This window comes from Psammomys obesus, unplaced genomic scaffold (assembly GCF_907164565.1).
Source record: "Psammomys obesus unplaced genomic scaffold, mPsaObe1.curated_primary_1811, whole genome shotgun sequence".
In the NCBI taxonomy this organism is placed as follows: domain Eukaryota; kingdom Metazoa; phylum Chordata; class Mammalia; order Rodentia; family Muridae; genus Psammomys; species Psammomys obesus.
Window position 1 is genome coordinate 2,330,071 of NW_026586550.1, and position 9,643 is coordinate 2,339,713.

Below are 9,643 nucleotides of genomic sequence, written 5' to 3' on the forward strand. Positions count from 1 at the left end.
AGGTCATCTCCACAAATAGTCCTTGGTTGGAGTATGACCTGGAACCCCTGCACAGGTGTAGCCCATGGCAGTTCAGTGTCCAAGTGGGTTACATAGTAATGGGAAGAGGGACTGCCTCTGACATAATCCGATTGGCCTGCTCGTTGATCACTTCCCCCTGAGGGGGGAGCAGCCTTACCAGGCCACAGTAGAGGACAATGCAGCCACTTTTGATGAGAACTGATAGACTAAGATCAGAAAGAAGGAGAGGAGGACCTCCCCTATCAGTGGACTTGGGGAGTGGCATGCATGCAGAAAGGGGAGGGAGGGTGGGATCGGCAGGGGAGGAGGGAGGGGCTTATGGGGGGATACAAAATGAATAAAGTGTAATTAATAAAAAATAAATAAAAGATTTAAAAAAATAGCTACAGAGTCAACTAATCTGGGCCTCTGGGGCTCACAGAGACTGAACCAACAACCAAAGTATGCATTTGCTGAACCTAGACCCCATGCCCATGTGTAGCAGATGTGCATCTGGTCAATATATAGGTCCCCTAACAGTGAGAGCAGGGGCTATCTCCAACTCTGTTGCCTGTCACTGGATCCCTTTCTGCTAGCTGGGCTGCCTTGTGAGGCCCCAGTGGAAGAGGATGTGATTACTCCTATTGTGACTTGAGGTACTTAGGTGGGTTGATACCCCTTGTGGGCTTCACCTACTCTGGTAAGAAGGAGAGGGGAAAGTGGAAGGAGGGGACATGAGGACAGGAACAGGAGAACAGGAAAGAGGGAGCTAGGACCAAGGAGTAATGAAAATAAATTAATAAATAAATGGAAAATATCTCTAGAGTCATTTCAGGTGTTCCTTCAATGTGTGTCAATAGGTGGCAGAGAGGAAAGAAGATACATCTACATTCAGTGTCTGACCTATAAACATCTGAACAATTGGTGGCCTAACATTTCCTGAAAAATGCAAGCCTGAGATGGCCACCAGTCTGGCACTAGGGAACAGGACAGGGAGTTAGCCTGAGAAAACCAGTGTGCTCCCAGAAGGGGAGCAAGCTGGAGGCTAAAGGAACCCCCACCTGAGACCACAGGTCCCAGGGAGATGTGAGTCTGAGACAGATGAGCCTCCCAAGGGGCCACTTAGTTGGGGCTGGCAAAAAGCAAGCCTGAGATGACCACCAGACAGGCGCTATGTGGTGTTGTTGGATATGTGATCACACTATGAACCCCAAGATTGTATTGTTTACTGGGAAAAAAAATAGCCTTTTTCTAGTTGTGGTATAGTTCAGCCCTAGCATATACCTTTAATCCAAGACCTTCCTGCTTGAATATTGTAACGTGTTGAAATAAACTTAAACATAAGTCAAGAGGTTGAACAAGCAACCAGGTGACAGGGAGTGAACATATGAAACAAACAAACAACAACAAATTAAAAAACATACAGAGTAAGAAGAAGTCAGAAGGACATATAGAGAGATGTACAGTAAGTAGAAGGAAGGACCGTTCAGGTAGGGGTTATTTTGAGATGACATGAGTTTCCTTCTGGAAATTCAGCTGAGTGGGAAGGTCAGCTGGGTGCTTTCCCTGCCTCTCTGAGCTTTCACCCCAGCACTGGGATCCTAAGGTTTTATTAGTAAAATTGAGTAATTGAAGTTTTGTTAGAAATAACAATGTGATTCAACAGGGAGCTAGCCTGAGATGATCACCAGTCCAGCACCATGCAGGCCTGGGGAGGCATAGACCATGCCCAAGATGACCCCTGCCTGGTGCCATAATACAAGACAATTTGTAGCACTCCTGAGACAACTCCAGACTCTAGATTCCACTAAGGGGAGCAAATAAACTGTGAAGAAATAGAAAGAGAAACAGAAGGATGTGGGCACAATGAACAGAGACAGAACTGGAGACTGAAGGATAGTGAGAAACAGCATGATATGTGTAGGGAGTGATGCCACAGACCATGGCCTGTGCTGCCACAGGGGTTAGGAGGGGGCACATCTGGGTCCTTTGAGCTGCAGCAGCAATGGTCTATTACCACCAAAGAACAGGTAGATGCCCCTGTTCTGAGCTGCTCTCTGAGGGCTATGCAGAAATGGTCCCACCCCTTACCAGTGTTATAGTAAAAGAATTGCCACTGAAACTCCAGTCTCAGTTAACTATGGATGGTTTATTGGGATCATTTTTCAAACTTATCGCAATCAGGGTGTCAGAAGGACTTGGGAGCCTAACTGTGACATCCACGCATTTTCCGCAGTCAGGTTATAAAGGCAAAAACCACAATTAGCTCATAGAGAGGGCTGGATGGTGGTACAAGGTGGTCAGTTTTGACTCAACTTATTTTTGCTAACTGGACAAGCAGTTCTAATTGACTCTTAATTTAATTGGTCCCAAGTAAGGTTAGGGCCAGCTGTGCTTATGGTTGTGACATTTCTAGAAACAACAAGGCCACAGAGTATGTTGAACATAAACATAGTCAACCTGAACTTGTACAGAGATTCTTTTATATCAGCAATAAGTTAAGATGATGTGGCTGGTGGGCCTGAAACAAAAATTGCTATACTTATGCCAGAAGGACCAGGCCTCACCACCTAGGCATAATGGGAGAGCTGGCCCTGGAGGCATAAGAGCAGGAGAACTAACTCCACCCCTAAGCAGCTGCTCTAATCTGGACAACAGGACACTGGGAGCCCTCATATTCCAAGAGTTTCTGATAAGCTGCCCTGAGTATGAATTTGGGAGAACTGGCCCTACCACTTGTCTCCAGTGAGGTGGCATGGACTAGGGAGAGATACCCTCCTCCCCCTTCATCCCTCATCCGATGAGGCACAAAGATCAGTCGCCCTCTCACAAGGCTGTTTATCAGATGACAAAGATCACACGCCTCTTAGAAGGCTGCCATCAGCTATGGACAAAGCATTCCCACATCCCACACTTGGAACTACAACAAAATCATATCATCATAACACAACCAAAACTTCCACTACATCCCACCCCTTGCCAACTATGGCAGGCTGGAGAGCAGGTCCAACAACATCAGAATGAGAGAGCTGGTACTGCTTCTCACCTGCCGCAGCTCTCAGGAGGTCCTGCACCTCACCTCAGCAATGCAGTAGTGCTTACCCTGGATGTGGGGGTTGTGGGAGAGCTGGCCCTGCCTCTTGTCTGCTCTGTGGTGGCAATGAGAGGGAGAAATCTGCTCTCCCATCCTTTTCTGCCCTCCCCATCGATTGCAGGTACCCCCTCCATGGGGAAAATGAGAGCAGGAGAGCTGTCCCTGTTCTCACCTGCTGCAGCACTGGGGAGAGCAAGCCCTGCACCTCACCTGGGCAGCACAGTAATGCTCATCCTGGTGCCATGGGTGCAGGTGAGCCAGCCACAAGAGTGTGAGAGCAGGAATGCCAGCCCTGCAGCTTGTCTTGGGTGGTGATGTAGACTAGGGAGAGATGTCCTCCTCCCCTCCCTCATCCCTTATCATCTATGACAGACGAGAGAGCTGGCCCCAGGGTCATGGCGGGAGGGGGAGAACATCAGCTAAAACACTCTTGGGTTTAGGTCCTGTACCTTGCCTAGGCAGCAATATAGGGCTGGCCCTGGTGGTAGCCAGCCCTGAGGACAGGAGAGTAAGAGAGCAGCTGAGCTCACCAGCTCAGATACCTTTGAAGCCAAGATTCAGGCTTTGAATTGGCCCACCTCAACATCAACCCTGTCAATGAACTGCTGGAGTGCACAAAAGGGCCTGTCCTACAGATTCAAAACTGCACCATCTCCATGACACAGAGGAACAACAGAACATCTGAGAGGAGCTCTGTAGTTCCAGTACTGATAGAGTAGAAGCCAGACGCTTCCTACCAAACTAGGAAGTCATTGCAACGAACATTTGCAAGCAAAGAGGGAGGACAAAAGGGTATACTGTGGGACACACTGACACACTACAGCTTCCACAGTGAGGCTTTTTCTGTTGATGAGGAGGGTGCAAGGGTGGAGAGTAGGTGTGAGGGGAAGGGAAGATGAGTGGGATTAGGGAACATGATATGAAATTATCAAAGAACCAATAGAAAGTAAAAAAATAAAATAAAGCTGTTCTGTTGTACACATCCAACACTCCCTCACCCCCTCCAAAAAAAAAAAAAAAAAAGAAAAAGAAAGAAAGAACTGATAGAAAAAAGCCTCTGGTAACATATGGAAAACAATTACAACCATGGTTGATATTAATTCATATGTAGCATTTATTATTTTAAATACAAATAGTGTAAAGATTACAAAAAAAGATTAAAATATTAGACATGATATCTCTTGTCTGTCATCTTAGCACTTAGGAAGCAGAGGCAGAAGAATCATAAAGTGGAGGGTGGTGTGGGCTACACAGTGAGATTCTGATTCTGAAAAACAAAGTGAAGAGGAAAAGAAGGCACAAATTATCAAAAAAAAAAAAAGGAGGAATATAGAATGACAGAGAAACACTTAAAGAGATGCTCAACATCCTTAGGCATCAGAGAGACGCAAATCAAAACAACCCTGGGATTTCACCTGACACCCATCAGAATAGCTAAGATCAAAAATTCAAGTGACAACACATGCTGGAGAGGTTGTGGAGAAAGAGGAACCTTCCTCCATTGCTGGTGGGAATGTAAACTTGTACAACTACTTTGGAAATCAATCTGACGCTTTCTCAGACAACTAGGAATAGTGTTTCCTCAAGATCCAGCTATACCACTCCTAGGCATATATCCAAAAGATGCTCAAGTACACAACAAGGACATTTGCTAAACCACATTCACAGTAGCTTTATTCGTAATAGCCAGAACCTGGAAACAACCCATCAACAGAGGAATGGGTACAGAAATTGTGGTACTTTTACACAATGGAATACTACTCAGCAAAAGAAAATCATGAATTTTGCAGGCAAATGGTGGGATCTAGAAAAAAATCATCCTGAGTGACGTATCCCAGAAACAGAAAGACACACACGGTATATACTCACTTATAAGTGGATACTAGACATATAATATAGGATAAATATACTAGAATTTGTACACCTAAAGAAGATAAACAAGAAAGAGGACCCAGGGTAAGATGATCAATCCTCACTTAGAAAGACAAATGGGATGGACATTAGAAGTAGGAGAAAACAAGTAACAGGACAGGAGCCTACCACAGAGGGCCTCTGAAAGACTCTACCTAGCAGTGTATCAAAGCAGATGCTGAGACTCATAACCAAACCTTCGGCAGAGTGCATGGAATCATGTGAAAGAAGGGGGAGTTAATATGACCTGGAGAGGACAGGATCTCAACAAGGACCAAATATATCAGGGCACAGGGGTCTTTTATGAGACTATTTCTCCAGCCAAGGACCATGTATAGATATAACCTAGAACTCCTGCTCCTGCTCGGATGCAGCCCACAGTAGCTCGTATCCAAGTGGGTACTCTAGTAAGGGTAACAGGGACTATTTCTGACATGAACTCAATGACTGGCTCTTTGACCTATTCCTCTCCCAAGGGAGGAGCAGCCTTGCTAGGCCACAGAGGAGGACATTGCAGCCAGTCATGAAGATACCTAATAAGCTAGGGTCAGATGTCCCCTATCAATGGACTTGAAAATGGGCATGGAGGAGATGAGGGAGGAAGGGTGGGGTTGGGAGGGAATGAGAGACGGGGCCATGGCTGGGATACAAAATAAATAACTTGTGATTAATATGAAAATAAAAATTATTAAAAAAATGGCCAACAACACACTCTCTTTAATAAACCTATTTTTAAAAGAACCAGAAGTTAAAAGCAGATGACTGGAGAAAGGCAAACTATTCTTCTAATTAAAAAAAAAGAAGAAAAACCTCTTTTAAAAAGTAGACTTGAGATTTTCCATGCTGCCCAGGGACGGGTCCCTAAGGTGTTGTTCTTGATTCCTGTTGTAACTTAACTGGAAATGTACACAATGTCCAGAGCCTTTGACGTCCTGCAGATAAAGGAGGAGGATGTCCTCAAATTCTTTGCCACAGGAACCCACTTAGGTGGCACCAAGCTTGACTTTCAGATGGAGCAATATATCTACAAAAGGAAGAGTTATGGCTCCTACATCATAAATCTGAAGACCTGGGAGAAGCTGTTGCTTACAGCTTGGGCTATTGTTGTCATTGAGAACCCTGCTGATGTCAGCATCATCTCCTCCAGGAACACTGGCCAGAAAGCTGTGCTGACGATTGCTGCTGCCACTGGAGCCATTCCAATTGCTGGCCCCTTCACACATGGGAGCTTCACTAACCAGATCCAAGCAGCCTTCAGGAAGCCATGGCTTCTAGTAGTGACTGATCGCAGGGCTGACCACCATCCCTTCACTGAGGCCTCTTATGTCAACCAGACCTCCATTGTTCTGTGCCACACAGATTCTTCTCTGTGCTATGTGGACATTGCCATCCCATGTACCAACAAAGTTGCTCACTCGGTGGGTCTGATGTGGTGGATGCTGATCTGAATATTCTGCATGTGTGACTCTATCTCCCATGAGCACCCATGGGAGGACATGCCAGAACTTTACTTCGACAGAGACCCAGAGGAGACTGAGAAAGAGAAGCAGGCTGGTGCTAAGAAGGTGGTGTCCAAGGAGTAATTCCAGGGCAAATGGACTGAGCCAGCTCCTGAGTTCACTGCTGCTAGCCAGAGGTGGCAGACTGGTCTGAGGTCATGAGGTGGCCTCTGTACCCATTCAGCAATTATCTACTGAAGCCTGGAATATCCAGCCAGCCACTGAGTTCTGGTTAGCAGCTCCTGCAGTGCAAGGTACCTTACCGAGTGGGTTGGAGCCACCACTGAGTGGTCATGAGCTCCTCTACAGACATCTAAGGAAGAAAAACCATGGAAGGAAAATAAAGTTCCTAAAAGCTGAAAAAAAAAAAAAAGTAGACTTGAAAACAAGAGGGAATCATAAAGGACAAGTCAATTCTCTAAAAACAAAAAACAAAAGAAGCAAAAACATGATAGTAACTATCGGTGAAGTTAACAATTGAGCATGAAACTGATAGATCTGAAGGGGAGGCAGACAAGGCCACTATTATGTTCAGGGACTTCAACGGCCTTCTGTCAGCAATTGATAGATCAAGTAGGCAGAAAATCAGTAAGGATGTCATTGACCTGAACAGCAACATCAATCAATTTGAATATTCTTTCCAACAGCTGCCAAACACACATTCCTCTCAATATCACATGAAATGTTCTCCAAGATGGACCATATTCAAGCTATAAAGCACACATTAACATTTTTTAAAAGTCCAAAATAATATAAATTATATTGTCAGATAACAGAGTAATTAAAGTAGAAATCAATAACAGAAAGAGAGCTGGAAAACTTCCAAATAATACACGTATCAAAATGTACCACAAAAGACACTGAAAAAATATTTGTCTCAAATAAAACAACTAAACTTGTAGACACTGTGTACTATCAGTATTGAAAAAAATATATATCCCATTAAAGGAGAGTAGTGGAAAAGCAAAATGGCACATAAGACCAGTAAACAAAGTTTCCAGCATAAAAACTAAATAAAAAGAAAAAGAAACAAAATGAGCTTAATGCAAGTTGGAAAAGGGATAATTAAATGATAAGAAAAGATGTCAGTGAAATTGTACTCAGAATAAAACCCATTTACTTGACAAATTGCCTGGATCTAAAATAAGTAAATCTAATATAAATATCAGTGTGGAAGTTTATTTATTTTGGGTATGTCTCAGTTTCATTTCTATTGTTGTGAATATATATCCTGAGAGAAAAACATAGAAGAAAGGTTTATTCATTTTATAAGTCCAGTTTATAATCCAACAGCTTAGAAAAGCAGAAGGGACTTGAAACAGCTGATCACATCACATTCAAGCTCAGAGAAAAATAAACACATAACATGCTTGCTTGCTTGTCTGCCTGCTTCCTAGTGCATGCCTCAACTTCTCTACTGGAAAGTAATTCAGGACCTCTTGCCTAAGATTTGGTGCTGTCCAGTTGACTAAGACTTCCCACATGAATTAATTCTATTAAGATAATAGAGATCTACACACATTCCCACAGTCTAAACCATGTAGATAATTTCTCACTGAGACTCTTTTCCCACCTGGTTGATCACTCAGGATACCCAGGGCTTGTTGCACTGAGCTCTACTGGAGGAAGGGAAGCCAGGCTGGGTGGGTGCAATCTAGAATCTCAGTGGGTGATGAGCACTCAAAAAACAGCCTTCTGGGGAGACAGCTTCAGTAAAGCAGCTCATTTAATTTGGGGGAACAGAGGCTATTTCAACATTTGGGAAGAGGGTAGAGGGTTTATTTGGGGGGGGAGGGATTACATCATTGGCAAGAGCCAAGATGTTAGTTAGGAATGCCTTATTTTCAAGAACAGTTCCAGGTGGTTGTTAGACATGACCTTATAAAAAAAGAGGAAATTTAACCTATAACCTGGATTCCAGGCTATGTGACCACCTCAACGGTGTCAGAAGTGGGGACCACAGGGCTACCCAGGGCAGGGAGGAAGCAGTCCTACTCCTGCTGATCTCAAGAGGATAAGATTTCTGGAGTTTGGACACCTCTCAAACATATTCTTGCTCCGGACCAGCTACCCAAGTCACAGCTCCCTGGCCTCACAGGTAGTTCAAGATGACAAACTTAACAATCACAAAACACGTTGCTCAATAAAAATTTGACAGACTTTTATAGTAATTGATCTGCTTGACTTTAAAAAAAAATGCTGCCCCAAAGTTTAAATGTTTATTCCAATTTTACTTGTTACATATAAAAAAAAAATAAATTCCTAATCTTTTCTTCTTTGGTTTGGTTTGGTTTTTGAGAAAAGGCCTCATTGTGTAACGTTGACTTGCCTTTGTAGATCAAGCTGGCCTTGAGCTTGCAGAGATCCACCTGCCTCTGCCTCCCACCTGCTAGGATTAAAAGTTTATGCCACCACACCTGGCTTCTTAACATTTTTTTAATTTAACTTTTAATAATTACACTTTATTCATTTTGAATCCCCCCATAAGCCTTTCCCTCCTCCCCTCCTGGTCCCACCCTCTCCCCTACTTTCTGCATGCATGCCCCTCCCCATGTCCTCTGATTGGGGAGGTCCTCCTCTCCTTTCTGATCTTAGTCTATCAGTTCTCATCAGAAGTGGCTGCATTGTCAGGGTTCTAGGTTATCTCCATGAATAGTCCTTGGTTGGAGTATGAGTCTCTGGGAAGTTCCCTGTGTTCAAATTTTCTTGTTCTGTTGCTCTCCTTGTGGAGACCCTGTCCTCTCCAGGTCTTACTACTTCCCACTTCTTACATAAAATTCCATTTACTCTGCCCAACAGTTGGCCATCAGGCCCAGCATCTGCTTTCACAGTCTGCATGGCAGAGGCTTTCAGAGGCCCTCTGTGGCAGGTTCCTAGGTTGTTTCCTCTTTTCTTTTTCTTCTGATGTCCATCCTCTTTGCCTTTCAGGATGGAGATTGAACATTTTAGTTAGGGTCCTCTCTTTTGCTTAGTTATGTTTAGATGTACAGATTTTAGTGAGTTTATTCTATGTTGTATGTTTATATGGGTGAGTATATACCATGTGTGTCTTTTTGCTTCTGGGACAACTCACTCAGGATGATCCTTTCCAGGAAGCACTTAAAGAAATGCTCAACCTCATTAGCCATTAGGGAAATGC

General features: G+C 43.9%; 2 pseudogenes; both read left to right on the plus strand.

Moving 5' to 3' along the window:
- The first annotated feature begins 813 nt into the window (after positions 1-813).
- LOC129672645 (small nucleolar RNA SNORA17) lies at positions 814-937 on the plus strand (annotated as a pseudogene).
- A 4,979-nt stretch (positions 938-5,916) lies between these two features.
- The window catches only part of LOC129672536 (40S ribosomal protein SA-like), a 9,783-nt pseudogene continuing 6,056 nt past the window's right edge, over positions 5,917-9,643 (plus strand).